Raw genomic sequence first — 26,776 nt, forward strand, 5'->3', positions numbered from 1 at the left:
AGTATTAAACTGTTAATCAAGAGATCAGGGCATACCAGGGAGTGGCCTACTCTTACACTAAGTGTCCTTATAAAAGATATTGTTCGAGCAAAACACACATATTTAATCTGCAGAGCTGGTCATATACCTGGTCCAGGTACACCAAATTGCTCTACTCCCTTAGCATAAAAATTCATCCAATTACAAAGAAAAAAAGGGACATTTTTCAACAATTGCCAGACATTGAATAAACAAAACAATTCCCACTTTAAATTTGAGAGAAAAGCACACTTGTCAATGCAGGTAGGGATCCGGGAATTGATGAGAAAATTAAACACGCAGGTCGCGAAGGATGAGGAATTTATAAAACACACCAGGGAGTTCGCATATACTCCCATATACAACTCCCTGGGAGGACTACAAACCTGTCCAATACATCCTTCAGAGATTTACTTTTCAACTCTCTCTTCCACCATGTCACATACAGGGGCTGAACAGCGATAGGAGACAACAATGTTCTGTGCATCACATGATCACTGAACTTGCAAATGGGGCAGGTACAACAAGAACTGATTTTTCTCACTACTTATTCAAACAGCACGGGAAGAAATTATTTGTCATCACCAAAACACAGAGACTCGCAAACTATGACCTTCTCAAATTACTACCAATCCAGAGCACACATCTGACTTAGAGTCTTACCGTACAATTCATTGAGTCAAACTGGACAAGAATATCTTTGAAAAAGTATTTTTTTTAAGTTTAGCCACCAGTGGCAGAAGCCTCAATTTACTAAACCATACATCAGAGAAGCTATTTTTCCCTCATGAGAAACTCTTCTATGTAAACAATCACAAAAAAATCAGCCTTTCGTGCAGTTGAAAAAAAGTATACTTGATTTCAAAATCAGACTGTCAAGGAAACATTGAAGAATTATCTTTGGACTGAATATATTGTGTTGATCTCCAAATAAACAATTACAACTCAATTTGCACTCTCCAGTGCTGTCATCTCATCCAGCCCCAGAATCCTTCAAATTCCCTATTTTTGGCCTCTTAACATTTCAATTGTTCCTCCATCAGCAGTCATACCTTTAGCAGCCTGGGCCCAAGCTCTGCAATTCCCTCTTTAAACTTCTACACGCTGTAAAATGTATCTCTTTAGCTAAGTTGATGATGGTCTGCCCTAATACCTCCTTGTGTGGCCTGGTGTCAATTTACTCCATAACAAACCTGTCAAATGCTTGGGGACTTATAAAATCAAGTAAAGGTGTTATACTAGCTGTTGTTTCATCCCTTTAACCACATCTGTATCTATGTACCCTACCTCCCTTTTCTCTCAAGCTCTATATTACACCATCCTAGCCTCCATCCTTTCCTGACAGCCCTGTATATAGATCCCCAGGCTTCTTTTGCGCTGTTTGTTAATTCCTCCACTCCTTACTGTGCAGTCTACATATGCAGCACATTCCTTACCAATGTAGCCACTGTTTTTGTGGGTCTGTAGCTCCCAACTGGCATTACAAACTCCTTGTATTAAACATACTTAGTGGGGGCACAACATTGAATGACTCCATCAAGTCTCTGTGATTCAAAGAAAAACCCAATAAGTCATCTTGGCTGGCGCAAACGTGATGGGCTGAATGGCCTCTTTCTGTGCTGTGCTGCTTGTAAAATCAACAAACACGCACTTTAATCTAGAAGGGTCAATAAATGTAAAGAATAACCTCTCATCCCTAGGTCCCCTGAATATATTGGAACTGCTTGTCAATAAGTGTCAACTGATTTCTCCCTCAAAATCAATGTTCAGCACCCCCAAATCTCTCAAACTGTTTCACAAGAAGCCTCCAGTCCCAAATCCACTCCCAATTCATTCTGCCTTGAACTTAAGTCTTGGACTACTCACCCTGCAGAAAGTCAGTTACAGATTTCCCTTTCACACTGCAGTAACAGGACATCCCACATACCTTTATGTGAAACAGTCACAAAAGTACCCCACTATACCCTCATGTTCACATAATTCAATCATCACTGATCCTTACCTGCAGGCGTCTTCTGTTTGACTACAGTGCTTTCTTGTAAATTTATTACTGTAGAATTTTTGAAAAGACCACAGAACCTTTTCTCCTTACACATCCTGAAATAACACAGTTAGGGACAAACCTGCATTTATACAGCGCCTAGGGTGTAGCCAGTGACCTGTGCTGCCATCCAGGAAACTGACAGCTAACGTAGGCACAGCCAGTTCCAATCAACAAACATGACTTAAGTGATCACAGGACTTATTTTAGTGATCCTGGCAGAGGGATAAATGCTGGCACGGATACAAGGGTCTTCTCTGAATAAGTGTTTCGTGATCAAATGGGGTCTGATAGCTTTTCTTTAAAAAAAGAACATTTTACCCAGACGTGTGAGCACTAAAAAAGGACAAGGTGGCAAGTTCAGAATGTGAACGTTCCATTCAAGGCACAGCCACTAACTCTAGGGATAACATACTCGATTCCCTGCCTTCATTTGACGTTTAAAGACTTTTTTTGCAGCTTTAATTTATTTTTGGCGGGTCAGTCTCACACTGCGAGGATGGCCGAATAAACAACTCTACAGGTACATTACACCAGCCTGACATTCAAAGTTTTTGTTTAAACAAGGCGAGGATCTCCTCCCCCCACCCCGCAGTTTCACTTCCGATTACCGGGCGATTGATGTTTAGCCAGATACTCCTCCCTCCCAAAAAAACACACAAGCCATGTCCCCAAAGTGTTCCTAATCCTCACCCTCCTCCCCCCCCCCGGCTCAGATCATCCCCCTTCCCCTCCCTCAACACATCACAATCCAAACCAGCCCGGAAAGCGCAGCAACTTCCCCACCCCGCCCCGGCTCCCATCCACAAACCCCTCCCAGGCCCAGCCCTCCTGCAGACTCCTCCCCGGCTGCCCTCAGCGCCAATCCCCGGCTCGCCCTCGGCCCCTTTCTCTCCTCGGGATGGCCTCAATAAAGAGAGGGGAGATCGAGAGAGAAGGGGGAGGAGACAGACAGGGGAAGAGACAGAGAGAGAGGGGGAATCCGATCGCCCCACACCATACTCCCCCCAAAACAAATCTTCATCTCCCATCCCGCTTTGGCCCCCCACCCCCACATATCCCTCCCACCGCCACACATCCCCCCCCAGACCCCCCCCCCCACACACGCACTCCCATACTAAACCCACCCACACTCATTACCCCTCGCCCCCCCACACACACACACACCCATACTAAACCCACCCACACTCATTACCCCTCCCCCCCCGACACACACCCTACGAACGCCCATCACCCCCACTCCAAACACAACTCACCCTCTCCCCATTGCTGGATCTGCCAACCACACCCCCCCCACTGAGGGGGAGGGGCTAGCGGGGGAGGGGCATGTGGAAGGGGGAGGAGCTTGTGGACGGGGAAAGGGGCGGGGCGGTCGGGAGGAGGGGCGATGGGCGGTCGGGAGGAGGGGCGATGGGCGGCCGTGGGGGAGGAGCCTACAAGGGGGCGGTACGGGGGGGAGGAGGAGGAGGAGGGGGGTGGGGGCCCGACTGCCTCCCCCTCCCTCCCCAGATCCCCCCCCCCCACCCCCACCGTGCCGATCGGCCGCTTCGATCCCGCCGATCGGGCGGCCTCCCTCGTTCGCTCTCCCCAGCAACACCTCCCCGCTTCAGCCCGCCCGCCCGCCACCCTCGCTCTCCGAACGCGAGGCCGAGGCGCCGATTGTTGTGCAGGCCGCGGTTCCCCCCTCCCCTCAGCTCATATACACACCGAGCATCGCAGCTCCTCTGTGTCCCCCCCCTCCTCTTGCTACCGCCGCCGGCGGCAAACACCTCAGCTCTCTCTCTCTTCCCTCACACACACACACACACACACCCCCCCCTTCACTCACCGCTCCCCCGGCACAAGATGCAGACTTTCTTCCCTCCTCCACCACCACGCCGCTCTCTCTCTCTCTGGGCGTCCCGGGCAAACAGCGGGCACCGCCGCCGGGAGAAATCCCTCCGGCCGGCGGGTGAAAGGAAAATTAATCTCTAATCAGAAGAGGGGGGCGGGGAGGCGGGGGGAGAAGCCACAAACAGCTCCCGGAGCGGAGGGCCGTCTGTTCGTCCGCTCGCCGCCTGTCAATCAACAGCGTCGCCGCCGACCGGATGTCCCGCCCTCCACGCACCCACCATTGGCTCCCGCCGCACCCCCCGCCGCCCGTTCATTGGCCGCCGCCCCCCGTCAATCAACCCGCTGTCGTCTGTAACCTGACAACCGGGCCGCCCCTCCCCCTCCCTCCGGGGGAGGTGAGAGGAAGTCCCGCCTCCCGGGCCCTGGAGCCCCGCCCACTCCCCTCCGCCACACACAGAAGCCCGCCCGCCGCGCGCTGGGGGGTGCGTCTGATTGGAGGAGCGTGCCTGTCAATCAGGCGGCGCAGGTGAAATCTGATTGGAGTCAGACAGCTGTCAATCAGAGCGCTCGCCCGCCTCCCGATCGCCCCGCCCCCTCCCGCGCGCCGGGCCCGCTAAACAAAACGGCTGGCGCTGGACCGCCCCCTCCCTCCACGCTGATTGGTCACATGGCCGGAGGGGAGGAAATGGCGCCGTTTCCATTGGTCCACTGCTACGTCAATCATCATGATGGACAGACCGCTGCCTTTAATAGCGGAAGTGCCACGACGGGCACTGGCTCTCGTACAGGGGGAATGTAGTGTACTATTTCCCCACAGTGGGAGTAGGCAGTGCGGGTTTGTATTCAGTGGCTACCTCTCTTTTAGCTCCACTACCTTGCACGCTTATGCTCTAAAGTAATTCCCCAAGAGGATTGAAACCCTGTCCCCGCTCCCAATCCAAAGATGTGCTGGTTAGGTGGACTGGCCATGCTAAATTGCTCCTTATTGCCTCCAAGGTCAGATGGATTAGCTGTATGGGGGAAGAGGACTTTGGTCAGACTATCTGTCAGAGAGTTGGTGCAAACTTGATGGGGTCAAATGGTCTCCTGCGCTATATATTGGATGGCTGGATCAGGCGACTTGTGGTGTTTGTGGGCTGACTTGTCTGGTTGCATTAAAATCTCTAACTGTGGTAGGTTTTAGCCTCATTCTTCTACAGAGTGAAATTCTTGTTGGGTGAAATGTGTTTCAGAAATGACATTTGTTCATCCAATTTTAACTATAAATTAACACCAACTCATTATTTATCTAAATTTAATACTACCTTGTCTTTGTTTCAAAGTATTGATGTCTACCTGTGTGGTGTTAGCTTGAATGTGAATGGGATTTAAAGTTTATTTTATTTACTGGTCACCAGTAAGGCTTGCACTGACACTGCAATGAAGTTACTGTGAAATTCCCACAGTTGCCATGATTTGGTGCCTTTTTGGGTCAATGCACCTAATCAGCATATCTTTCAGACTGGGAGGAAACTAGAGCACCTGGAAGAAATACACAGACATGGTGAATGTGCAAACTCTACACATGGTGACCCAAGCTGGGAATTAGTACTGAGGTAACAGCTAACCACTGCTGCCATGCTGCCTAACACTGAAGTTAGTGAAAATCCCCTAGTCATCACACTCTGGTGCCTATTTAGATGCACTGATGGAGAATTGGCATGACCAATGCACCAAACCTACAACAGCTGGGAAAAGGATTATTTGACCTTTTTGTTTAGATGTTTTTCAGTTTGGTTGTTAACTTTTCTAGACCTCTTGATGTTTGAGGTTAATCCATGCTTTGAAACATTCTGCATTTCACTAAGAAATGGAAGTGGGTAAACCATTTGTTGTAAGTTTGAGTTTGTTTTATTTTAGTGTCACAAGTAGGCTTAAGTGGAGTTGCTGTAACAATCCCCTAGTGGCCACACTCCAGTGTTTTTTTTGGGTACATTGAGGGGAGAATTTAGCAGGGCCAATGCACCTAACCAGCACATCTTTAGGAACCTCTTGACTATTGCCACAAACTCTAATCTGCTGGTGACTTGTACAGAAACAAGAATGGGACACAACAGCTATCATTACTTATCAATAATACTCCTTAAACTGCACCCCACCAACTCTGAACAAGAGACACTTGTTAGAAGTGCTGCCAAATTTGAGGCCTGTTTGCAGGAAACTCACCATTGTCAGTATGCAATTCTGGGAGAACAAGTTATTCAAACCTGAATTGAGCTATTATAAGAAAAATTAAAGTATAAAACTGAATAGTTTTCCCCAGACCTTTACTGCTCTGATCCACCATTGCTGATATTTGGACAGATTGGGGATTTATTGTGGTCAATTAAAATCAAGGATCCATCTTGTCATGTGGAGCATTGCAGACTGGGGAAATTGCATGTCTGATCCATGCTAATCAACTGATGAGTATGGGACTTCTGGTCAATGAAGAGGGGTAGGGGAATTGTAATCACAATTGTATGATGCAGCATTTAAAAAAAAAATTGAATGATTAGTGAGAGACTTTGTAGAGTTTTGGGGAGGTGATGGGTTGCTGTGGTAATGCAGCAAGGCTTAAATGTGAATTTGGAGTTTGAAGCCCAGGATGCTGATGACTGGGGATAAAGGTGTGTATGGCACAAAGGCCAAAGTGAGAAGAATCTAACTTGATTGGGCTTAATTGGTAACACGAGCTTTCAGAGTGCAGTGTTCCAAAAGTTCATGCTGCTGAATAAACCTATTGGAATTTAACCTGGTGGCAAAACTTCTTTGCCCACCCCAGTCCAGTGGCACTGCCACATCTTGATTGGGCTTGTTCAACTGTAGGAGATTAGTGAAAGGAATAGTGAGGCATTAGAACACGGATATAAATCTTAATTTTGGAGTGTTTGGGATCAGGAACCATTATCGCTCTGTTAGGGTGGGTGATTGGGGAGCAGTACTTGGTGCAGGATAGGATCCAGGCAGCAGCATCTTAGATGTTTACGAATATTGGTGGTTGGGAGGTTGGTCAACAGAACATTCCAGTCTAGGGATGATCAAGGATTGACTGAAGTTTTCATGGGCTGAGATAAGGGGGAGGTGGCTAATAAGAGGTGAAATGAGTGGTCTCCATGATGGGGAGGATATGGAGACAAAAGTGTGATTTGATGTGGATCAGTGTACCAAGGTTCCAAACTTCTGGAGCCTGAGGCAGAATCTGGGAGGGAGGGCGTGCGGGATGAACCTGATGGAGATGGTGCAGACTTGTGACAGGGGCCCGAAGAATTACTTTGATCACCTGAACATTTAGCTCATTCAAAATTAGATGTTATCCCCCCAGCATTGGCAATTGTGGCTTAAATTTGACACTCATGCTTTCCCCCTAATCCCATGTCACTGCCTGTCTCTAACCCTGCTCTTTGTTTAAACTATTAATCACCCTTTCTAATAGCTCCTTTGGGTTGTCATCCTTTGTATCTCAAATGCATCATTTGGGGGATTGTTTTCCAGATTGAGCAAGTGAAATTTAATACTGCAAGTCTGTGAAGTGGTTCATTTTAGTACAAGACCTCTTGTAAGGTAGGAACGTCAAATGTAATAAAGGGACAAAGAAGTTGAGAAAAAGCGCACAAACTGGCAAATTAGTGACTCAAGTTGCTAAAGCTGCAGGGTGGGCTGGAGTTCCCTTAGGTAAAGGTAGAATTAAAATCACATCGCACCTTGCTTAGATTTCATTTTAGAGCACTATGTACAGCTCACGGTTTTCATCCAACAGTCATGGAGCCAATAATTCATAGAATCATATTATAACATCAATAGAAAATTGACCAGAATCTTGTCACAATTGAGAGAATGCAGCCAGGAGAGATTTTGGACCTTCTCTGGATATTATAAAGCAGTTTAATGTGTCCAATCTGGAGAAACCATTTCCACTTTACCACTAACACACACACACATAAGATTTCAGAGGAAGTTCGTAACATGACAAAAGGAGAGGGATTGGAGGAGATGCTTAAACTCTGTGAGAAAGGATTCACAGAATATCTCACAGTGCCAGGGACCCAGGTTCGATTTCCAGTTTGGGTCACTCTCTGTGCAGAGTTTGCACCTTCTCCCTGTGTCTGCATGGGTTTCCTCCCACAGTCCGAAAGACATGCTGGTTAGGTTCATTGACCATGCTAAATTCTCCCTTGGTGTACCCGGACAGGCACTGACAAATAGGGGCAAATAGGGGCTTTTCATAGTTACTTTGCCGTAGTGTTAATATAAACCTTGTGACACTAATGAAAAAAAGAGGTTGAATAGCGGAGCAGACTTGTTGGTGTAATTCTGCTCCCCTCTCTTCTGGATTTCATTTCTATACCCCTCTAGTTTGGGACAAATGAGAATGTCAGAGGTATGATTATTGAAAAAGATGTACATTTATTGTTTGTTACTGTACATGATATAAGGATGCTTTGTTTGACATATAGATATACAGATGTATCCCCAGGAATAATTAATCATACATCATCATCAAAGTGCTGAACTGTTCTGAAGAAGTTTGATGAAAGCTTGTGGTTCAGGGTGTGACCAGGTCAGCTGCTATATGAATCCCTTTCAAGCCCCGAGTTTCTCCTTTTTGCCTTCCTTGCTCTAAATATATTTCCTGCTCTTCTCTCCATCCATCCTCAAGTGTGAAAATACAAGGCCTTTTCTTTCATAATCCATCAAAACTGAAAATTTCTTCACCTGCGGTTTTCCAATTCACTCCAAGTCTTCCGATCTAAAACCTTAATCAAGTTACTCATCGCCTACCTTTTACAACCTGACCAGTGGCTGTCAACTCTGCAACTATTTAGAAAAATGTTCTCTTCAAAATCCATTCTGTTCAAAGACTTGGCCCAAGTAAAAGTTTATTTAACAAAATAAAAGTTTAATTTTATTTATTATTGTCACAAGTAGGTTTACATTAACACTGCAATGAAGTTGCTATGAAAATCCCCTAGTCGCCACACTCCGGCGCCTGTTCGGGGACACTGAGGGAGAATTTAGCACAGCCACTGCACCTAACCAGCACGTCTTTCAGACTGTGAGAGGAAACCCACGCAGACATGGGGAGAACGTGCAGACTCCACACAGTCGGGAACCGAACCCAGGTCCCTGGTGCTGAGACAGCAGTGTTAACCACTGTGGCACTGTGCTGAGCAAAATTTATAATGGAGGAAGGTCTTTCAGACCACAAGAAATAGGAACAGGAGTAGGCCATTCGGCCCCTCGAGCCTGCTCCATTATTCAATAGGATCATGGATGATCTGACACATTCCTCATACCACTTTCCCAACATTTCCCCATAAACCATAGATTCCCTTACTGATCAAAACTCCCCACAGCTTTCTGTGGTAAGGAGTTCCAAAGACCCTCAGAGGAACGTCCTCCTCATCTTAATCTTAAATTGGTGTCCCTCTATTCTGAGAGAACGCCATTGGGTCCTGGACTCTCCCATGAGGGGAGTCCCTTAAGAATCCTACATTGCAATGAGATTACCTCTCATTTTTCTAAATTCCCACCCAGTTTAAGCTTTCTTAAGACAATCCCTCCCAACCAGGGAGCATCCTAATGAACCTTCTCTGAACTGCCTCTAATGAAAAAATATCTTGCCTTGAACGAAGTTTAAATTTCCTTAAAACTGCTCGTAGGACTCCAGGTCCTGAAGATGGCTGGGTCTAGGGCACTACCCTGAGGCACAGGGGTGGCAGAGTGGTTAGCACTGCTGCCTTACAGTTCCAGCGACCTGGGTTCAATTCCCAGCTTGAATCACTGTCTGTGTGGTGTTTGCATATTCTCCCCATGTCTGCTTTGGTCTCCTCCGGGTGCTCCAGTTTCCACCCACAATCCAAAGATATGCGGGTTAGTCATAGCTGACATGCCAAATTTCCTTCGTCTTCTGAGAAAGTAGAGGTGTTGGTGGGCTTTCTTAACTATTGTGATGGTGTGGGTGTCGGTGATCTGGACACCTAAAAACTTGAAGCTCTCGACCATTTCTACTTTGCCCCTGTTGATGTAGACAGGGGCCCCCATTGATGTAGCCAGGGGCACATTCTCCTCTATGCTTCCTGAAGTCAATGGCTATCTCCTTCCTTTTGTTGACGTTGAGTGAGAGATTATTGTCGTCACACCAGTTCACCAGATTTTTTTTATCTCTTTCCTGTACTCTGTTTCTAAAACTGAGCAGGTTATTTCTTTTTGAGGGCCACTTAATAATGGCCACCTGATAGTTTTGATGATGGAGAGTAGGCTGGGGCTGGGACTGGGTTATTATCCTGCTTTTTGTGCACAGGACCTGGGCAATTGTCCACGTTGCTGTGTATGTCCATGATGCCAGTGTTGTAGCTGTACTGGAACAGCTTGGCTAAAGATGTGACTAATGTGGAGCACCAAGTCCGCAGTACTATTGCCAGAGTGTTATCAGAGCCTTCTGCTTCCTTTATAACACACAAAGTGAACCAAATTGGCTGAAGACTGGCATCTGTGATGGGGACATCCAAATGGATCAGCTACTCAGTATTTCAGCCTGAAGATTGTTGTGAATGCTCCAGCTATATCTTCTGCTTGGATCTGCTTATTGGGGTCCTCCATCATTGAGGACTGGGATGTTTGTGGAGCTCCTCCAGTGAGTTGCTTAATGCACAACCGTAGAGCTTAAATTTGATCTTTTAGAAGAGAATCCCTACAGTGCAGAAGGAGGCCGTTTGGCCCATCAAGTCTGCACCGGCCACAATTCCACTCAATCCCTCCCCCCACATATTTACCCTGCCAATCTCCCTGACACTAAGGGGCAATTTAGCATGGCCAATCCACCTAACCCGCACATCTTTGGTGTGTGGGAGGAAACAGGAGCACCAATGCAGACACGGGGAAAGCATGCAAACTCCACGCAGTTACCCGATCCTCGAATCGAAGAAGTGTCCCTATAGCTGTGAGGCAGCAGTGCTGTCCATTGTGCCACCCTGCTGCCCACCATGCTGTCCTGTAGTTTAGCCAAGTTGACACCACACCTGGGTATGTATGCCTGGTGCTACTCCTGGCATGCCCGTCTGCACCCTTCACTGAACCAGGGTAGGTCCCCAGCTTGACAGTAATGGTAGAGTGGGTGATGTGCCACACCGTGAGGCTGGATACTGTGGTTGCCAATGGCCCACAGTGCCCAGTTCTGAGCTGCCAAATCTGCTCAAACTCTACCCCATTTAGTGGTTGTGCCACAACGTGGAGGATTCCCTCAATGTGAAGATGGGAATCTCTCCACAAGGACATTGCGGTGGTCTCTCTCTTACCGATACTGCCATGGGTAGATGTAATCTGTGATGGGTTGATTGGTGGGGATTGAGGACAAGTAGGTTCTTTCCTGTTGATGTTCTCACTGCCCGTTGCAGACACAGTGTGAAAGCACAATTGTACGTGCCCACCCTCTGGCTTCTCCTGGGCTGGGAAGTACAGCAAATTGGCACGCATTGACTTGGCTCCATGATATTCCCTCACAGGAGGCAAAGGTTATAGGTTCAAATCCTGGTCCAATGCATTCCGGACAGTGACTCACCGTCAGGAGATCTTTGGTAAGACTTTTTTTTAATTCATTCACGGGACATGGTGTTGCTGGCTCACCTGCATTTGTTGCCCATCCCTCGATGCTCTTGAGCCGCTGCCTTGAATCGCTGCAGTCCATGTGCTGTGGGTTGACCCACAGTGCTGCTAGGGAGGGAATTCCAGGGTTTTCACCCAGCAACTACGAAAGAACAGTGATATATTTCCAAGTCAGGATGGTGAGTGGTTTGGAGGGGAACTTGCAGGTGATGGTGTTCCCATGTATCTGCTGCCCCTGGTCCTTCTAGATGGAAGTGGTCGTGGGTTTGGAAGGTGCTGTCTAAGGATCTTTGGTGAATTGCTGCAGTGTATCTTACAGATAGTACACACTGCTGCTACTGAGCATCGGTGATGGAGGGAGTGGATGTTTGTGGATGGGGTGCCAAACCAAGTGGACTACTTTGTCCTGGATTATGTTGAGTTTATTGAGTGTTGTTGGAGCTGCACGCGTCCAGGCAAACGGGGAGTATTCCATCACACTCCTGACTTGTGCCTGTAGATGCTGGGCAGGCTTCGGAAAGTCAGGACGTGAGTTACTCTCCGCAGTATACCTAGCCTCTGGATGGTATCAACCTTCTTGGGTGTTGTTGGAGCTGTACCCATCCAGGCAAGTGTTAAACAGCAGCTCTGGTTCAGACAGCAGTTAAAGGCTATAAGGTACCATTTGTTGAAAGTTTTTTTTAAAGTCTATCTTGTCACAAGTAGGTAGGTTTACATTGACACTGCAATGAAGTTACTGTGAAAATCCCCTAGTCGCCACACTCCGGCACCTGTTTGGGTTACACTGAGGGAGAATTTAGCACGGCCAATACACGGAACCAGACTGTTTTTCGGACTGTGGGGAGAAACCGGTGCAGACTCCGCACGGTGACCCAAGCTGGGAATCGAGCTCGGGTCCCTGGCACTCTGCGGCAGCAGTGCTAACCACCAGTGAAGAAGAATTTCTGAATTAAAAGTGCCGCAGAAACAAACTTGAGTTGTCATTCACTTTACTGTTGTTGTGGAGTCTTGCTGTGCACAAATTGGATGCCCACTGCCCTTGGATGTAATTAAAATGTGTGACAGGTTTTAAGGCATAGTTACAATGCAATAAGACACTGCCAGTGTTTCACTTTGCTGTTTACAAGGGTTTTGTTTTTTTAGCGGAGCTCTGAAATAAAAATGGGAGCGGCCAACAGGAATCCGGAGAACAGGTTTTTTAAAATCTATTTATAAGATGATAACTGGTGAGGGAGTTTTGAAAAGGGTCAATAAATTGGGCTGAGGTTTTAAGATGTAATACTGAACCACTCGTGAGAAGATTAATGAAAGTTCCGAACTCTCCGATAACTGGAATTGTTCCATGGAATTAATGTCTGGATCTGGGCAATCGTTTCCAAATTGGTTAACTCCTAATACTTGGGTGTGGGAGATGTGATCAAATCCTACCTTAAAAGAGCCACACAGGTTAGAACCACAGAACCCCTACAGTGCAGAAGGAGGCCATTTGGCCCATTGAGTCTGCACCAACCACAATCTCACCCAGGCCCTATCCCTGTAACCGCACATATTTACCCTGCCAATGCCCCTGACACTAAAGGGAAATTTAACATGGTCTATTCACCTAATTCGCACATCTTTGGGCTGTGGGAGGAAACTGGAGCACCCGGAGGAAACTGGAGCACCCAGAGGAAACCCACGCAGACACAGGGAGAATGTGCAAACTCCACACAGATAATGACCTGGGGTCCCTGACACTGTGAGGCAGCAGTGTTAACCACTGTGCCACCATGCTTCCCAGTTGAGAACCTGAATAACCATGCAAAATAGATTTGGTGCTCCCATCACAAATGAATAGCCAGATGATTAAATAGCTACAGTATAAAGACTTAAAAATGTAGTTTTAAATTTAATTTATTATTGTCACAAGTAGGCTTACGTTAATGCTGCAGTGAAGTTACTGTGAAACTCCCCTAGTTGCCACACTCCTGCTCGGGTTACACTGAGGGAGAATTTAGCACGGCCAATGCACCTAACCAGCACAGTCTGAAAGACTGTGGGAGGAAACCGGAGCACCTGGAGGAAACCCACACAGACACAGGGAGAATGTGCAAACTCCACACAGACAGTGACCCAAGCCGGGAATCGAACCTGGGTCTCGGGCGCTGAGTTTCAGACCAATCTTTAAATCATCCATTCAGTGGGACACTGCTGGGAATTGGATTTATTTTATGAAAGTCAAACTCTCCACCTTTGCCTCCTCTTTAAAATATTCCTTAAAATCTATTTGACCAAGGACCTTGGGTTAATTTCTCCACACAAGGTTTGTTTTAACTGTCCCAGTGCCTTCACAGGAGTACTTTTTGCTATGGTGGAGTTATATAAAGGCAAGTTGTTAAAAATATTAGATGGAGTTGATTCTCATTGTAACAGGGATGCCAGCTACTGCCCAGTGTTTTGTATGGGCGGCAGAGTGGTACAGTGGTTAGCACTGCTGCTGCACTACACCAGGGACCCAGGTTCAATTCCTGGCTCGGGTCATTATCTGTGTGGAGTCTGCACATTGTCTCCGTATCTGTGTGAATGGGCCTACCTCGCATTAAGTTGATCCTTCTCTACACCCTAGCTATGACTGTAACAATACGTTCTGCACTGTCTTCCTTCCCTATGTGAGGGTGTGTTTTGTCTGTGTAGCGCACAAAAAACAACACTTGTCACGTGTATTGGTATACAGTGAAAATAATAAATCAAATCAAACCTCCCACAGTCCGTTAGACATGCAGGTTGGGTGCATTGGCCATGCTAAATTCTCCCTCAGTGTACTCCGAATGGGACCCAGTTTTGATACTCAGTTTGAGTCACTGTCTGTGTGGAGTTTGCACGTTCTCCCTGTGTCTGCGTGGGTTTCCTCCGGGTGCTCTGGTTTCCTAAATTCTTTACCCGAACAGGAGCATGGCGACTAGGGGATCGTCACAGTAACTTCACTGCAGTGTTATTGCAAGCCGACTTGTGAAAAATAAACTTACCAGTCCCATTGAGCAGAATGTTTTGTAGCAGTCTGATAAGGGAGCTGAATATTTGGCTGGTTGTGAGGTTGTCCAGTAGATAGTGTGTGCCTGGGAGTTAGAATGGGGAGGATTGTGACAGCTTTCACTGTTGAGGAGATTCGCTGAGACTAGCTGCAATGTGCCTTGGTAAGTCCCCAAGAGTTTGTCACCTTTGGGATGGGTTAGGGGAAACAGGAAGAAACATTTGACAAAGTGAATTGTCTCAATTTTAGGCAGCAACTTATTACTTTGTTCTATTAGAATCACGGTTAAGAGGACAAAATTAACAAGCCTGTAAGCATGATTACATTGTTTCTTGTGCGCTACACAGACAAAACACACCCTACATAGGGAAGGAAAGGAGAGGGTGCAGAATGTAGTATTACAGTCATAGCTAGGGTGTAGAGAAAGATCAACTTAATGCGAGGTAGGCCCATTCACACAGAACACAGAGGCCCCTGGGGTAATACAGATGCAGAATAGACTCCCAGCAACAATTAATGCTGTGCCAATTAATTCTTGGGTAAACAGCAGGATAAATATCTGATTAAGAAGAACACCAGAGGGGATTAGATGAAGGACCCATCTTAAAAGATTCCAAGGGGCAGACTTCACGTTGTTGCCCGTGGCGGTGATGACTCCTCCGGGTGCTCCAGTTCCCTCCCACACCCCAAAGCTGTACAGGTTAGGTAGATTGGCCATGCTAAATTGCCCCTTAGTATCGAAAGATGTGCAGGGTAGGTGGACTTGCCATGGTAAGTGCAGAAGCTCACAGGGACAGATGAGTGAGATGCTCTTTCGAGGGGTTAGTGCAGACTAGATGGGCTGAATGGCTTCCTTCTGCACTGCAGGGTTTCTATGGATTGGGCAGTTGCTTTACAAACGAGGAACAAACTCGTACCTGCTTTGATACATCCACAGAAACTGACGAATAAGGAATTATTTAAATGTCTTGCATAACATGGAAATTGACTGCTCTAAAGTTTATTAGTGTCACAAGTAGGCTTACATTAACACTGCAATGAAGTTATTGTGAAAACGCCCTAGTCGTCACGCTCTGGCGTCTGTTCGGGTACACTAAGGGAGAATTTAGCACGGCCAATGCACCTCCTTCGGGAGAAATTGGAGCACCTGGAGGAAACCCACGCAGACACGGGGAGACTGTGCAGATTCTGCCCAGCCAAGAGTTTGGAAGATGAGGAGAGGTTAAAGGGCAGATGTTACTCCCACCCTCCCCCATCGCATGGGAAGAGGATGAGATTTTAAAGGTGATTTGAGGACTGGACCAGGGTGTGGCAGAGGAAAAGCCCCTTTGGACTGAGGGGGAAATATGATGGTATGGAAATGATGGGTGATCCTTTCAAATATTGAGTCCTTTTGCAATTAACCTATGGCATGTTTCAAGGACATGTTTCCAGGCCCCAACCCCTGCACCGTGCCTGGGTGGCATGGTAGCACAGTGGTTAGCACTGCTGCTTCACAGCTCCAGGGTCCTGGATTCGATTCTCGGTTCGGGTCACTGTCTGTGTGGATTTTGCACATTCTCCTTGTGTCTGTGTGGGTTTCCTCCAGGTGTTCCAGTTTTCTCCCACACTCCAAAGATATGCAGGTTAGGCAGATTGTCTATGCTAAAATTGCTCCTTAGTGTCCAGGGTAGTGGAGGTTAGAGGGATTAGTGGGTATAATATGAAGGGATATAGGGGTAGGGCCTGGGTGGGATTGTGTTCGGTGCAGACTCGATGGGCTGAAGGGCCTCTTTCTGCACTGTAGGGTTCTATAATTTTGATCTAAACTCTGTCACTCTTGCAATACTGTTCAAATGACGCAAGTGCCCTAATTGACCATTTGAGAGCTCAGCACCCAACTAAAAGTGCAGGCTGCGTCCAGGAGGTGGGATCTGCCTGTTTAGCAGCAAAGACAGGTGGTGGACGGCCATTTTGGAGACTGTGACCATCTTGCGAAGGAAAGTGGGAAACTCTTGAGATTAGGGGGATAAAGATGGTGTGGAATGGCAATGGATACAAAGTTCAAGGTCCATCTGGCATCAACTGGCTCCTCAAATTTTATCTTAGCAGAAGTGAACCTTTGCCACATGGTGACCCTAATAGCTAACGTACACCAATAACCTCCGATTTATAATGGCTTTCCTGAAAACCATGCCCTAAAGGAGTGGATTATTGGCGGCGAGATGAGGTTCTTCTTCCTTCCCCCAGCAACACTGGAAAAACACAAAACCCTCCTGGCGGTCCCGACCTCCAGGATCACCATTTCCAAACTGCCCCCACAGCTCCTGACCTCCCACCTCTCTTCCAGTCAGTGTCAGGAGATCCCACATCCTCACATGCCAATGTCACGTCACCATCATGCCTCTCAACTATGTCAAAACATAGACCATGTCGATTGGCGTGACACCATCTTTGCACCCAAAGCCATCAGATTGTTCAAACTAACCTTTGTTAAGTTACTGGGGCATTGCAAGAGAAGATGTCAGCCATTCAGCCCCTTGGCTTTCTGCTATGTATGATCTGTATCTTAACTCCAAATATCCCTCCTAATAACCTTACGAACCTCATTTTTTACAGAAGTTTCACAATGGTTTTCCACTGGGGAGCGTATTTTAGACTGACCCTATAGGTCATCGACTCTCTATAGTGCAGAAGGAGGCCATTCAGCCCATTGAGACGTCACTGACAACAATCCCACCCAGGCCCTATCCCCATAACTCCACCTATTTACCTTGCTAATCCCCCTGAGCATGGCCAATCCACCTAACCCCCACATCTTTGGATCGTGGGAGGAAACTGATGGGACCCGGGTTCGATTCCCGGCTTGGGTCACCGCCTGTGTGGAGTCTGCACATTATCCCCGTGTCTGCGTGGGTTTCCTCCGGGTGCTCCCACAATCTGAAAGATGTGCTGGTTAGGGTGCATTGGCCGTGCTAAATTCTCCCTCAGTGGACCCAAAGAGGATTTTGTTGACGAAGGGATTTTCACAGTAACTTCATTGCAGTGTTAATGTAAGCCTACTTGTGACACTAATGAATAAACTTTAAAGGATTATCACAGCTGATCAGGATCACAGTGAATGGGAGAGCAGACGCGGTGGGCCGAATGGCCTACTTCTGTTCCTCTATCTAATGGACGTCCCAATGTGCTTTGCAGCAAATGGAATGTTTTTGAAATGTCATAATTGTAACCAAGGAAACGTGGTGACCAATCAGTGGGTGTAATGGGCTAACTTGTTATTGGTGATGGGCTACAACTGGAGAGAGAATTGTTTCAGAGTTTAAAACAACTGCACAGAAAGTGGACAGGAGCTGAACGCTGGGTCAGATATAAAACATCACCATCTACAAAGTTACCTCTCCTCCCCAACAAGGTGCATCTGTACTGGCTCCAAACAGCACTCCACACAGTCACACTGAGACTGGGAGCAGAGACGTGGCCCCAAACCCAACGTACAGCCCTGAGTGTGAGAGAGAGAACATACTTTCATCCTGTTTTGGTGAAAACCCAAGACCCAGGGCTGAAGAACACAATGTGTTCCCCACCCACCAAATCTGTTCCTTCCAACGAAGGAAGGAAGGGTTAAACAGAGAGACAGAGGTGAAAATGGCTGCTTTCGCCTGAACCCCAGTTATTACGTGAGTAACTTGGGTTAGTTCTCAACTGGGCAGAGCACTATCATAGAATAGAATCCCTACAGTGCAGAAGGAGGCCATTCTGTCCATCGAGTCTGCACCAACCACAATCCTGCCCAGGTCCTATTCCCGTAACCCCTGCCAATCCCCCTTACACTAAGGGCCAATCAACCTAACCCACACATCTTTGGACTGTGGGAGGAAACCGGAGCACCCAGAGGAAACCCAGGCAGACACGGGGAGAATGTGCAAACTCCACACAGACAGTGACCCGAGGCCGGAATTGAACCTGGGTCCCTGGTGCCGCCCCAGGAGGAAGAGAGAACATACAGCGTGCTAGCAGCACACCAGTGAGGGGAAACATCTGCAGAGGCTCCAGAGATTTATCTAATTTCAATTAAAAATCCATATCATTTCCTTTCAAATAGGAAAAGTGTCTATGGAACTCATTGGAAAGACGAGCAGCAAACACTGATCCTTTGCAATGGAGTTAGGAGTTAAAGGGAGGCGATGGCCTAGTGGTATTATCGCTAGACTATTAATCCAGAAACTCAGCTAATGTTCTGGGGACTCGGGTTCGAATCCCGTCACGGCAGATGGTGGAATTTGAATTCAATAAAAAACATCTGGAATTAAGGATCTACTGATGACCATGAAACCATTGTCAATTGTCGGAAAAACCCATCTGATTTAGGGAAGGAAATCTGCCGTTCTTACCCGGTCTGGCCTACACGTGACTCCATAGCCACAGCAATGCAGTTGACTTTGAACTGCCTTCCAAGGGCAACTAGGGATGGGCAATAAATGCTGGTCCAGCCAGCGACGCCCATGTCCCAAGAATGAATAAAAAATAAAGTCAAAAGCTTGATCAAGTCACAGTTTGGAGGAGAGAGAAGGAAAACCCCAGGTAGGACAGCCACCATTAGGGTTAGGTTTTTGGGGTTGGACAGAGAGAGGATATGTCCCCTTTTCTTCATGCTCTGCTACTTTTCTTTCGGCCCACATCCCACCCTTGTTGCCCCCTGTGATGCCTTGCCCTGACCTTGTGGCTTGCATCTTTTTTGTCCCTTTTCCTTTTTTTTAATGTATTAATACTCCTGTTAGATTTTTCTTGTGTGGGGAGGTGAATGGGGGGGAGGTGAATGGGGGGGGTTTGTGGTGGGGGGGGAAAGAGGAAAACAGGGTAATGGTCTGCTTCTGCTGGTTTGGGGGGGAGGTGGTTGTTGAGGTGGTGTGTGTTCGGGTGAGGAGGTTGTTAGGTTGGGGGTTTGTGTATTTGTGGGGTGGATGTCAAGGTAGTGTGTTGGAAAGATTTTGTGGGGGGGGGTTTCCTAGCTGGGGAAGGTTTGTGTCTGTTGCTGAGTCAGACTCTGTTTTTTTTCAGGTGGGGGGGTGGGGAGAGAAGTCCTGGGGGTTTCCTGATCGGGATGTTGTTGGACAGGTTGTGGGTTTATTGTCCTCCACTGTCTTGGTGCTTTTGTCTCCCGTGTGTGTCTGTCCGGGTGGGTGGGTGGGGGGCTCTCAGAGTTGGTGGATGGGGTGACACTTTATTTGTGGGTGTTTGACGGGTAGGATGTTGATGTGTGGATTCGGGTAGTATGTATTGGGTTGGTGTGGGGACACTAGTTGGCAGAGTGGGGTGGGGGGGGTGGTGGTGGTGGTGTAGGGACATCCTCATTAATCCAGATGGTTTATGGGCTTGGAAGAGGCAAGAACTTTTGTTGGCAGTACAAAAATGGCTTCTTTGACCAGATATTTATTTATCTATTAATGTCCCAAGTAGGCTTACATTACATGGATATGGTTAGGGTGATGGGCAGATCGTCAGCATGTGTTGAGAGTTGAGTCGATATCCGGACTGAATGACATCGTGTGGAGATGCTGGCATTGGGCTGGGGTAAACACAGTAAGAAGTCTCACAACACCAGGTTAAAGTCCGACAGGTTTATTTGGTAGTAAACGCCATTAGCTTTCGGAGCGCTGTTCCCTCATCAGGTGAGTGGGGAGTTCTGCTCACAAACAGGGCATATAAAAGCACACACACAGTTTACAGAATACTGATTGGAATGCAAGTCCTTTTCCCCAAATCACTCCATTTGTTTACTTTCCTTGTTCTCTTGTGTCCCTGGCTTCTTATTGCGCTATGTCCCACTCTGACTAAACCGCCTTCATTAACCCCCAATTTCATCACTCGCATTCCAATCAGTGTTCTGTAAACTGTGTGTGTGCCTTTATGTGCCGTGTTTGTGATCAGAACTCCCCACTCACCTGATGAAGGACCAGTGTTTCCGACAGCTAGTGGCGTTTACTACCAAATAAACCTGTTGGACTTTAACCTGGTGTTGTGAAACTTCTTACCAAGAGGCAGTGTGTAAAGGGAAGAGGAAGGCCAGGGTTAAATCCTTGGGCACTTTTATGCAGGAGCTGCATTGGGCTATGTTGGAATGGAATCACACCAGGATATTTCCACAGGTGGACTGCAGAGGAGATGGTGACTAGCAATGTGACACCGCAGAGAAGGGGATCTTAAATCAGAATATTATTGCCGTCTTGGCTGGGCCATGCTGTTCGGCAGCTCAGAGACGGGTGAGAATGCAACTGGAAGCAAGACTCTCTCCGAACTTAACCTCTAAACTCTGTTTTCTGTTTGAGTATTGATTGGTTGGAGGGAAGATACAGGTCAGAAGTTGGGGGTTTCTGAGGAAGTTGGGGGTTAATGAGGAGGTGGGGGGTTCATGTGGGTGGGGGTTAATGAAGGCGGTTTAGTCAGAGTGGGACATAGCACAATAAGAAGCCAGGGACACAAGGGAACAAGGAAAGTAAACAAATGGAGCGATTTGGGGAAAAAGACTTGAAGATGAGGAGAGAAACAAGATGAGAGAACAAACAAATCATTACCTGGCCAGCCACAAGATGGTCTTTGTGTTGACTGCTCCGATACAGATGGGAGGTGGGGAGAACTGTCCTTTACGCAAAGCAATGGAACTCCCTCCTGTAGCCAGTGATGTGTAGATGGGAGATACATGTGTTGGACACTGCCTCTGAAATGCAAGATCTTGGCTTTAGATGATCTGGTAGCCTTACTTTAGCTTAATCTGAGTGTACTGGGGTATAAAGGGACACTTCAATAGGTTAACAAAGTGAGCCAGTGATCTTTATGCAGTGACTCATTGACCAAAAAGATGCTAAATAGTCATTGCCTGAAGTTACAGCACTCGTCAAGTCAATTCAAACCTCAAATAGATCCATTTTTAAGAGAGATGAAAGCAATCTCCATTTTCCCTAAATACTATTGGTCAGTAATCTATAAACATTGGAACATTGGGGTGACACAGTGGTTAGCACTGCCTCCTCACAGCGTCAGGGACCCGGGTTCAATTCCAGCTTGGGTCACTGTCTGTCTGGGGTTTGCACATTCTCCCCGTGTCTGCGTGGGTTTCCTCCGGGTGCTCCGGTTTCCTCCCACAGTTCAAAGATGTGCTGGTTAGGGTGCATTGGCCATGCTAACTTCTCCCTCATGTGCCTGAACAAGTGCCGGAATGTGGCGACTAGGGGATTTTCACAGTAACTTCATTACAGTGTTAATGTAAGCCTACTTGTGACACTCATAGAATCATAGAGCGCAGAAGAGGCCCTTCAGCCTATCGAGTCTGCACCAACACATTCGAAACACCTGAACTTCCCATTTGCCAGGATTTGGCCCCTAGCCCTGAATGTTATGATCTGCCAAGTGTTCATCCAGGTACTTTGTAAAGGATGTGAGGCATTCCTCCTCCACCACCCTCCCAGGCAGCACATTCCAGACCCTCACCACCTTTTGGGTAAAAAAGTGTTTCCTCTCATCTCCCCTAAACCTCCTGCCCCTCACCTTGAACCTACGTCCCCTCATAACTGACCCCTCAACTAAGGGGACCAGCTGCTCCTTGTCCACTCTGTCCATGTCCCTCATAATCTTGTACATCTCAATTAAGTCACCCCCCCCCCACCCTCAGTTATCTCTACTGCAATAAAAACAACCCAAGACTTTCCAACCTCGCTTCATAATGTAAATGCTCCATCCTGGTGAATCTCCAATGAAATCACATCCACTAATAAATAAACTTTAAAATTAAGGGAACAATGTAGAGGGGCTGCAGGAGCAGCAAAATCTAGGCCTACATCTACATAAATCACTGAAGGTTGCAAAATGTAGTTGAAAAGCAGTATGGGTTGTGAGGTTTTATAAATAAGAATATAATGAGCCTTTATAAAAGACTGTTTCAGTCTTAACAGAGTATTGAGACACAGAGATTTACAGCATGGATACAGGCCCTTCGGCCCAACTTGTCCATGCTGCCCAGTTGTATAGTTCCAGTCACAACACTTTAGGAAAGATGTGAAAGTTTTCAAGAAGGTTGAAGGGGAGGAGGGGGGGAGAGGCAATGGCCTAGTGGTATTATCGCTAGACCATTGATCCAGAAACTCAACTAATGTTCTGGGACCTGGGTTCAAATCCCACCACAGCAGATGGTAGAATTTGAATTCAATTAAAAAAAAATCTGGAATTGAGAATCTACTGACGACCATGAAACCATTGTCGATTGTTGGAAAAACCCATCTGGTTCACTAATGCCCTTTAGGGAAGGAAATCTGCTGTCCTTACTCAGTCTGGCCTACATGAGACTCCAGACAGCAATGTGGTTGACTCTCAACTGCCTTCTGAAGAAGAACAACTAGGGATGGGCAATAAATGCTGGCCAGTCAGCGATGCCCATGTCCCAAGAATAAATAAAACAAAAAAGATTCACAAGAATGGTTGCAGGGATAATGGATTAGTTTTTTATTCGATCATGGGGACATGGGTGTCGCTGGCTGGCCAGCATTTATTGCCCATTTTTAAGTGCCCTTGTGAAGGTGGGGGTGGGGTAAATTGCCTTTGTGAATTGCTGCAGTCCTTGTAGGGTTGTTCTCCTTCCAGGAGAGAAGGTGGAAGGGTTCCAAATCACGAGGGGTCTGGAGAGAAAGAAAACTTTCCCGATTCAGAAGGGAGATTAAAATTAAGTAACTGCCTTTGGAGGAGGATGTGGTATTTTTCAAAGGGTGACAGGAATCCTGTCCAATATTTATATTTCAAGCAAAACCACCAGAGTAGATTATTTAGAATCATAGGCTGGAATTTTACCAGCATGCCCACCCCAATTCCGGATGTGAGCGAGGCTTGGCATTCTCCGTTGGTCTCGGGCGGGATCGTACGAAACTCGGACAAACGTGCTGGTAAAATTCCACCCATAGACTCAGAGCAATACTGCCATCCAGAAGGACAAAGCCAGCAGATACATGGGAACGCCTGGAGGTTCCCTTCCAAGCCACATAATGGCACAGCAGTTAGCGCTGCTGCCTCCAGGGACCCGGGTTCGATTCCCAGCTTGGGTCACTGATTGTGCGGAGTCTGCACATTCTCCCTGCGTGGGTTTCCAATAGACGTGCTGGTTAGGTGCACTGGTCACACTAAATTCTCCCTCAGTATACCCAAACAGGTAGGGAATTTTCACATTAACTTCATTGCAGTGTTAATGTAAGCCTACTTGTGACACTAATTAAAAAAACGTCAATTTAAATACACACCATACTTGGAAATGCATGGGCTGTTCCTTCACCGGGTCAAAATCCTGGAACAGCCTAACTGCGCTGTGGGTGCACCTACACCACATGGATTTCAGCAGTTCACCTTTAAGGGCAATTGGGGCTGGGCAATACATGTTGACTTTGCCAGCGATGCCCCAATGAAATTTAAAGACAACACTGACTAATTGGTATTCCTTTATTTGAACTGCCATGACTATAATTAGATCGTTTGTTTCTTATGCCAGTGTTGCCCTTACAGGGCACTCAATCCTTGGGGGGAGTGGGGGCACCCAGTTGGTCCAGAGAGGCGTGTAATTCCCAGACACTTTCAATGGCGGTTCTACAGATTGAGTTTCCAAATCTGACTTTCCGTAACGTGCGTCCCTAAACATCTCGCCTTTACACAAGAACTTCATATTCCCTAAAGATAAATAATAAACCTTTTCTTTTTTAAAGAAAACACGCCGATTAAAAATGTTTTACATTTCCGGCAAAGGCTCCTCCTTTTCGCCGCAGTCGTTCCTACCCACTGCAACCTCATGTTGCTTCCGGTCTAAAAGGGTTCTGTATTTCGGGAGGAGGAAAAAAAAGAATGATGTGGCCCCGAACTCACATCGCTCTGTTAATAAAAATTCCAATTCAGGAACTTTACACCTGGCTGCAGCCCCGAGCTGAACTTTGTTGTCTGCACTTAACACCGAAGCGGTTGCTCAGTAATGTAGGGAGAATGTATCTCGACAATAATTTTGTTTGTTTTGATATCCAACAGCTGTACACATCTGCATCTTACTCCAGGAATTGCATGCATGTCAAGTCAGTGGCTTCTGCAAAATAGATCTTTTCCACCCCTTTCCCAAATAAGGTCACTGTGTTTTTATTTAAATGTGTTTACAAATGAAAAGGACGCGCCCCTAAAGGGAGTGTCGAGTCAGCAATGGAGGCTGTCCTGGTATCAATGTGGAGGTTCTGGGTGTTGTAACACCCAGCAGCGCCCTCAGATCACGAGCCCAAACCTACACTTGTGTACTGGTGTGTGTGTGTGAGACTTTTTAATCTCCTTTTTCCGGAGACTTTGCAAGTGCCTGAAACCTAATAAGGCAGCAAGGGTGGGACTCTCTGCAGCTGTCCTCCCCACGTCTCTCTTCCCCACCCCCCCGGCCCTTCCCCTCTATACGGCTGATCATCTCAATGTCCGGAGCTGTTGGGACGCACATTAAAGTGACTGAATTCACCGTAATCGAGGATTTATTCCCGGGGCAAAAATATTTGTTTAAAAAAGAAAACCAGCTAGCTTGTTTTTAAATCCTGGATGAGGGCTACAATTGGTGGAGTTGTTTCTGGTCCCACCCTTTCCCCCGCCCCCAGCTTGACTCAGTCCACCACTCCCCACCCTCCCGCCCCGAGTAAATGCAGTGTCTTCACACCGGAATTTGTTACAAGAATTCATAAATAATCCCGCCCCCTCCCCCCTCGATCTCTCGGTAACGAAGCCTGTCCCCCATGGTAACTAACGGGGGGGGGTCTGAAATAGGAGGGTACCTTTTTAGATGGTCCCACCCCGTGCACTAGCTCTGGGAAAGAGCCCCCCCTGCTTTCCTGCCTTTCCCCCACCACCCCCGCCACTCCCCCAACCCGGAACATTCTTCCCTTTCAGATGCCAGAAAGCCCCTTTTTCAACGCGAGCTGGTGGGGAGAATGATTGGAGATGGTGTTTGAGATTATGTCGGGAGAGAGAGGGAAGGGATGACCACAAGACTGGGTTAAAAAAACATAAAATAAAATAGTCCTGGAGTGTAGCCCGGTCTCCAGTCAGTATTGGTAAGGATGGTTCATTAATATGTAATTATTATTTGTTTCAGACTGAGTGCAGTCAGTGAGCGGTTAAGGATGAGGATGGTTCATTGGGGCTAGTTTATTTCTATTGAATGATTCTTTCTGTCTCAGTTCGGGCAGGGGTGGTTCGTCAGGGTTAGTTATAGGATTATTTGTGCTGCCAGGCAGTGAGCGCTGACACTGATGGTGTATCGGGGTTACAGTTAGTCTGTTTCCAGGGTTACATTATTTGTCTCACTCTGCCGGCGACACTGAGCTCTTGTCTTCCTCCCGGGACTCCCCTCCCGGGGCCGGGATTCCCCTCCCCGCTGTGACGCGCTCCATTGTTACAACCCCACTTGGCGCGTAAGGGAACACCCGCCCCCCGGTGACGCAACAATCGGCCTTCTCCGCCCCCTCGCCTCCACGCCATCCAATCACAGCCGCCAGTAGCAGGAACCAATCGGGGGGAAGAGGGCGGGGCCCGAACCAACAAACACTCAGGAGAGGGCGAGGACCGCCCGCGGAAAGGAACCAATAGCAACGGGGGGTGTGACCATATAAGAATGGTATCGTGACGCAATATGGGCGGGGATAGGTTCGTGTTTACTCTGCGGTGATTGGGTGGCGGCGGCGGCGGATCCAGCCCGGGGGCGGGGTTTAAACGGGGGAGGCGGTTCCTTCCCGGAGCCGGAATTGGGGGACTGTCCCTGGGGGATGCAGACTGAGCCCAGCCCAGGCCGCGGCTCGCCACACCGGCAGCGGGGTCGGGATCAGCCGCTTCCCACCTCCATCGCGGCGGCGATGGAAACTCTCCCTTCACCGGGCGGGAGCGCTTCACACGACATCCGCCCACAGGAGCTGCTGCGGGGGCGGCCCCCCCGATCCTCCCCCCACCACTCCGCGCGTTCCCCACCCTCCCCTTCCCCTCCCCCTCCCCCTCCCCACCACCCTCACCCCCATCCCCATCCCCCTCCCCCCCGTCCCCCTCCCCCCGTCAGCATCACCCTCCCCCCCATCAGCATCACCCTCCCCCCATCAGCATCACCCTCCCCCCCATCCCCCTCCCCCCATCAGCATCACCCTCCCCCATCCCCCTCCCCATCAGCATCACCCTCCCCCCATCCCCATCACCCTCCCCCCATCCCCATCACCCTCCCCCCCATCCCCGTCACCCTC

General features: G+C 47.9%; 1 protein-coding gene across 5 annotated transcripts in view; it reads right to left on the bottom strand.

Moving 5' to 3' along the window:
* The window catches only part of sin3aa (SIN3 transcription regulator family member Aa), a 145,468-nt gene extending 124,283 nt beyond the window's left edge, over positions 1 to 21,185 (bottom strand). For 3 of the 5 annotated variants that reach the window (XM_080216319.1, XM_080216322.1, XM_080216323.1), the window contains exon 1: positions 3,888 to 4,045. The gene's annotated coding sequence lies outside the window, so the exon portion shown is untranslated. Of the gene's footprint in view, positions 1 to 2,020; positions 2,061 to 3,887; positions 4,046 to 21,079 lie in introns of those variants that run through there. The other 2 variants (XM_080216320.1, XM_080216321.1) reach the window with 2 other exon arrangements.
* Positions 21,186 to 26,776: the final 5,591 nt, after the last annotated feature.

This window comes from Carcharhinus amblyrhynchos, chromosome 32 (genome assembly GCF_965287045.1).
Source record: "Carcharhinus amblyrhynchos chromosome 32, sCarAmb.v2.hapA, whole genome shotgun sequence".
In the NCBI taxonomy this organism is placed as follows: Eukaryota; Metazoa; Chordata; class Chondrichthyes; order Carcharhiniformes; family Carcharhinidae; genus Carcharhinus; species Carcharhinus amblyrhynchos.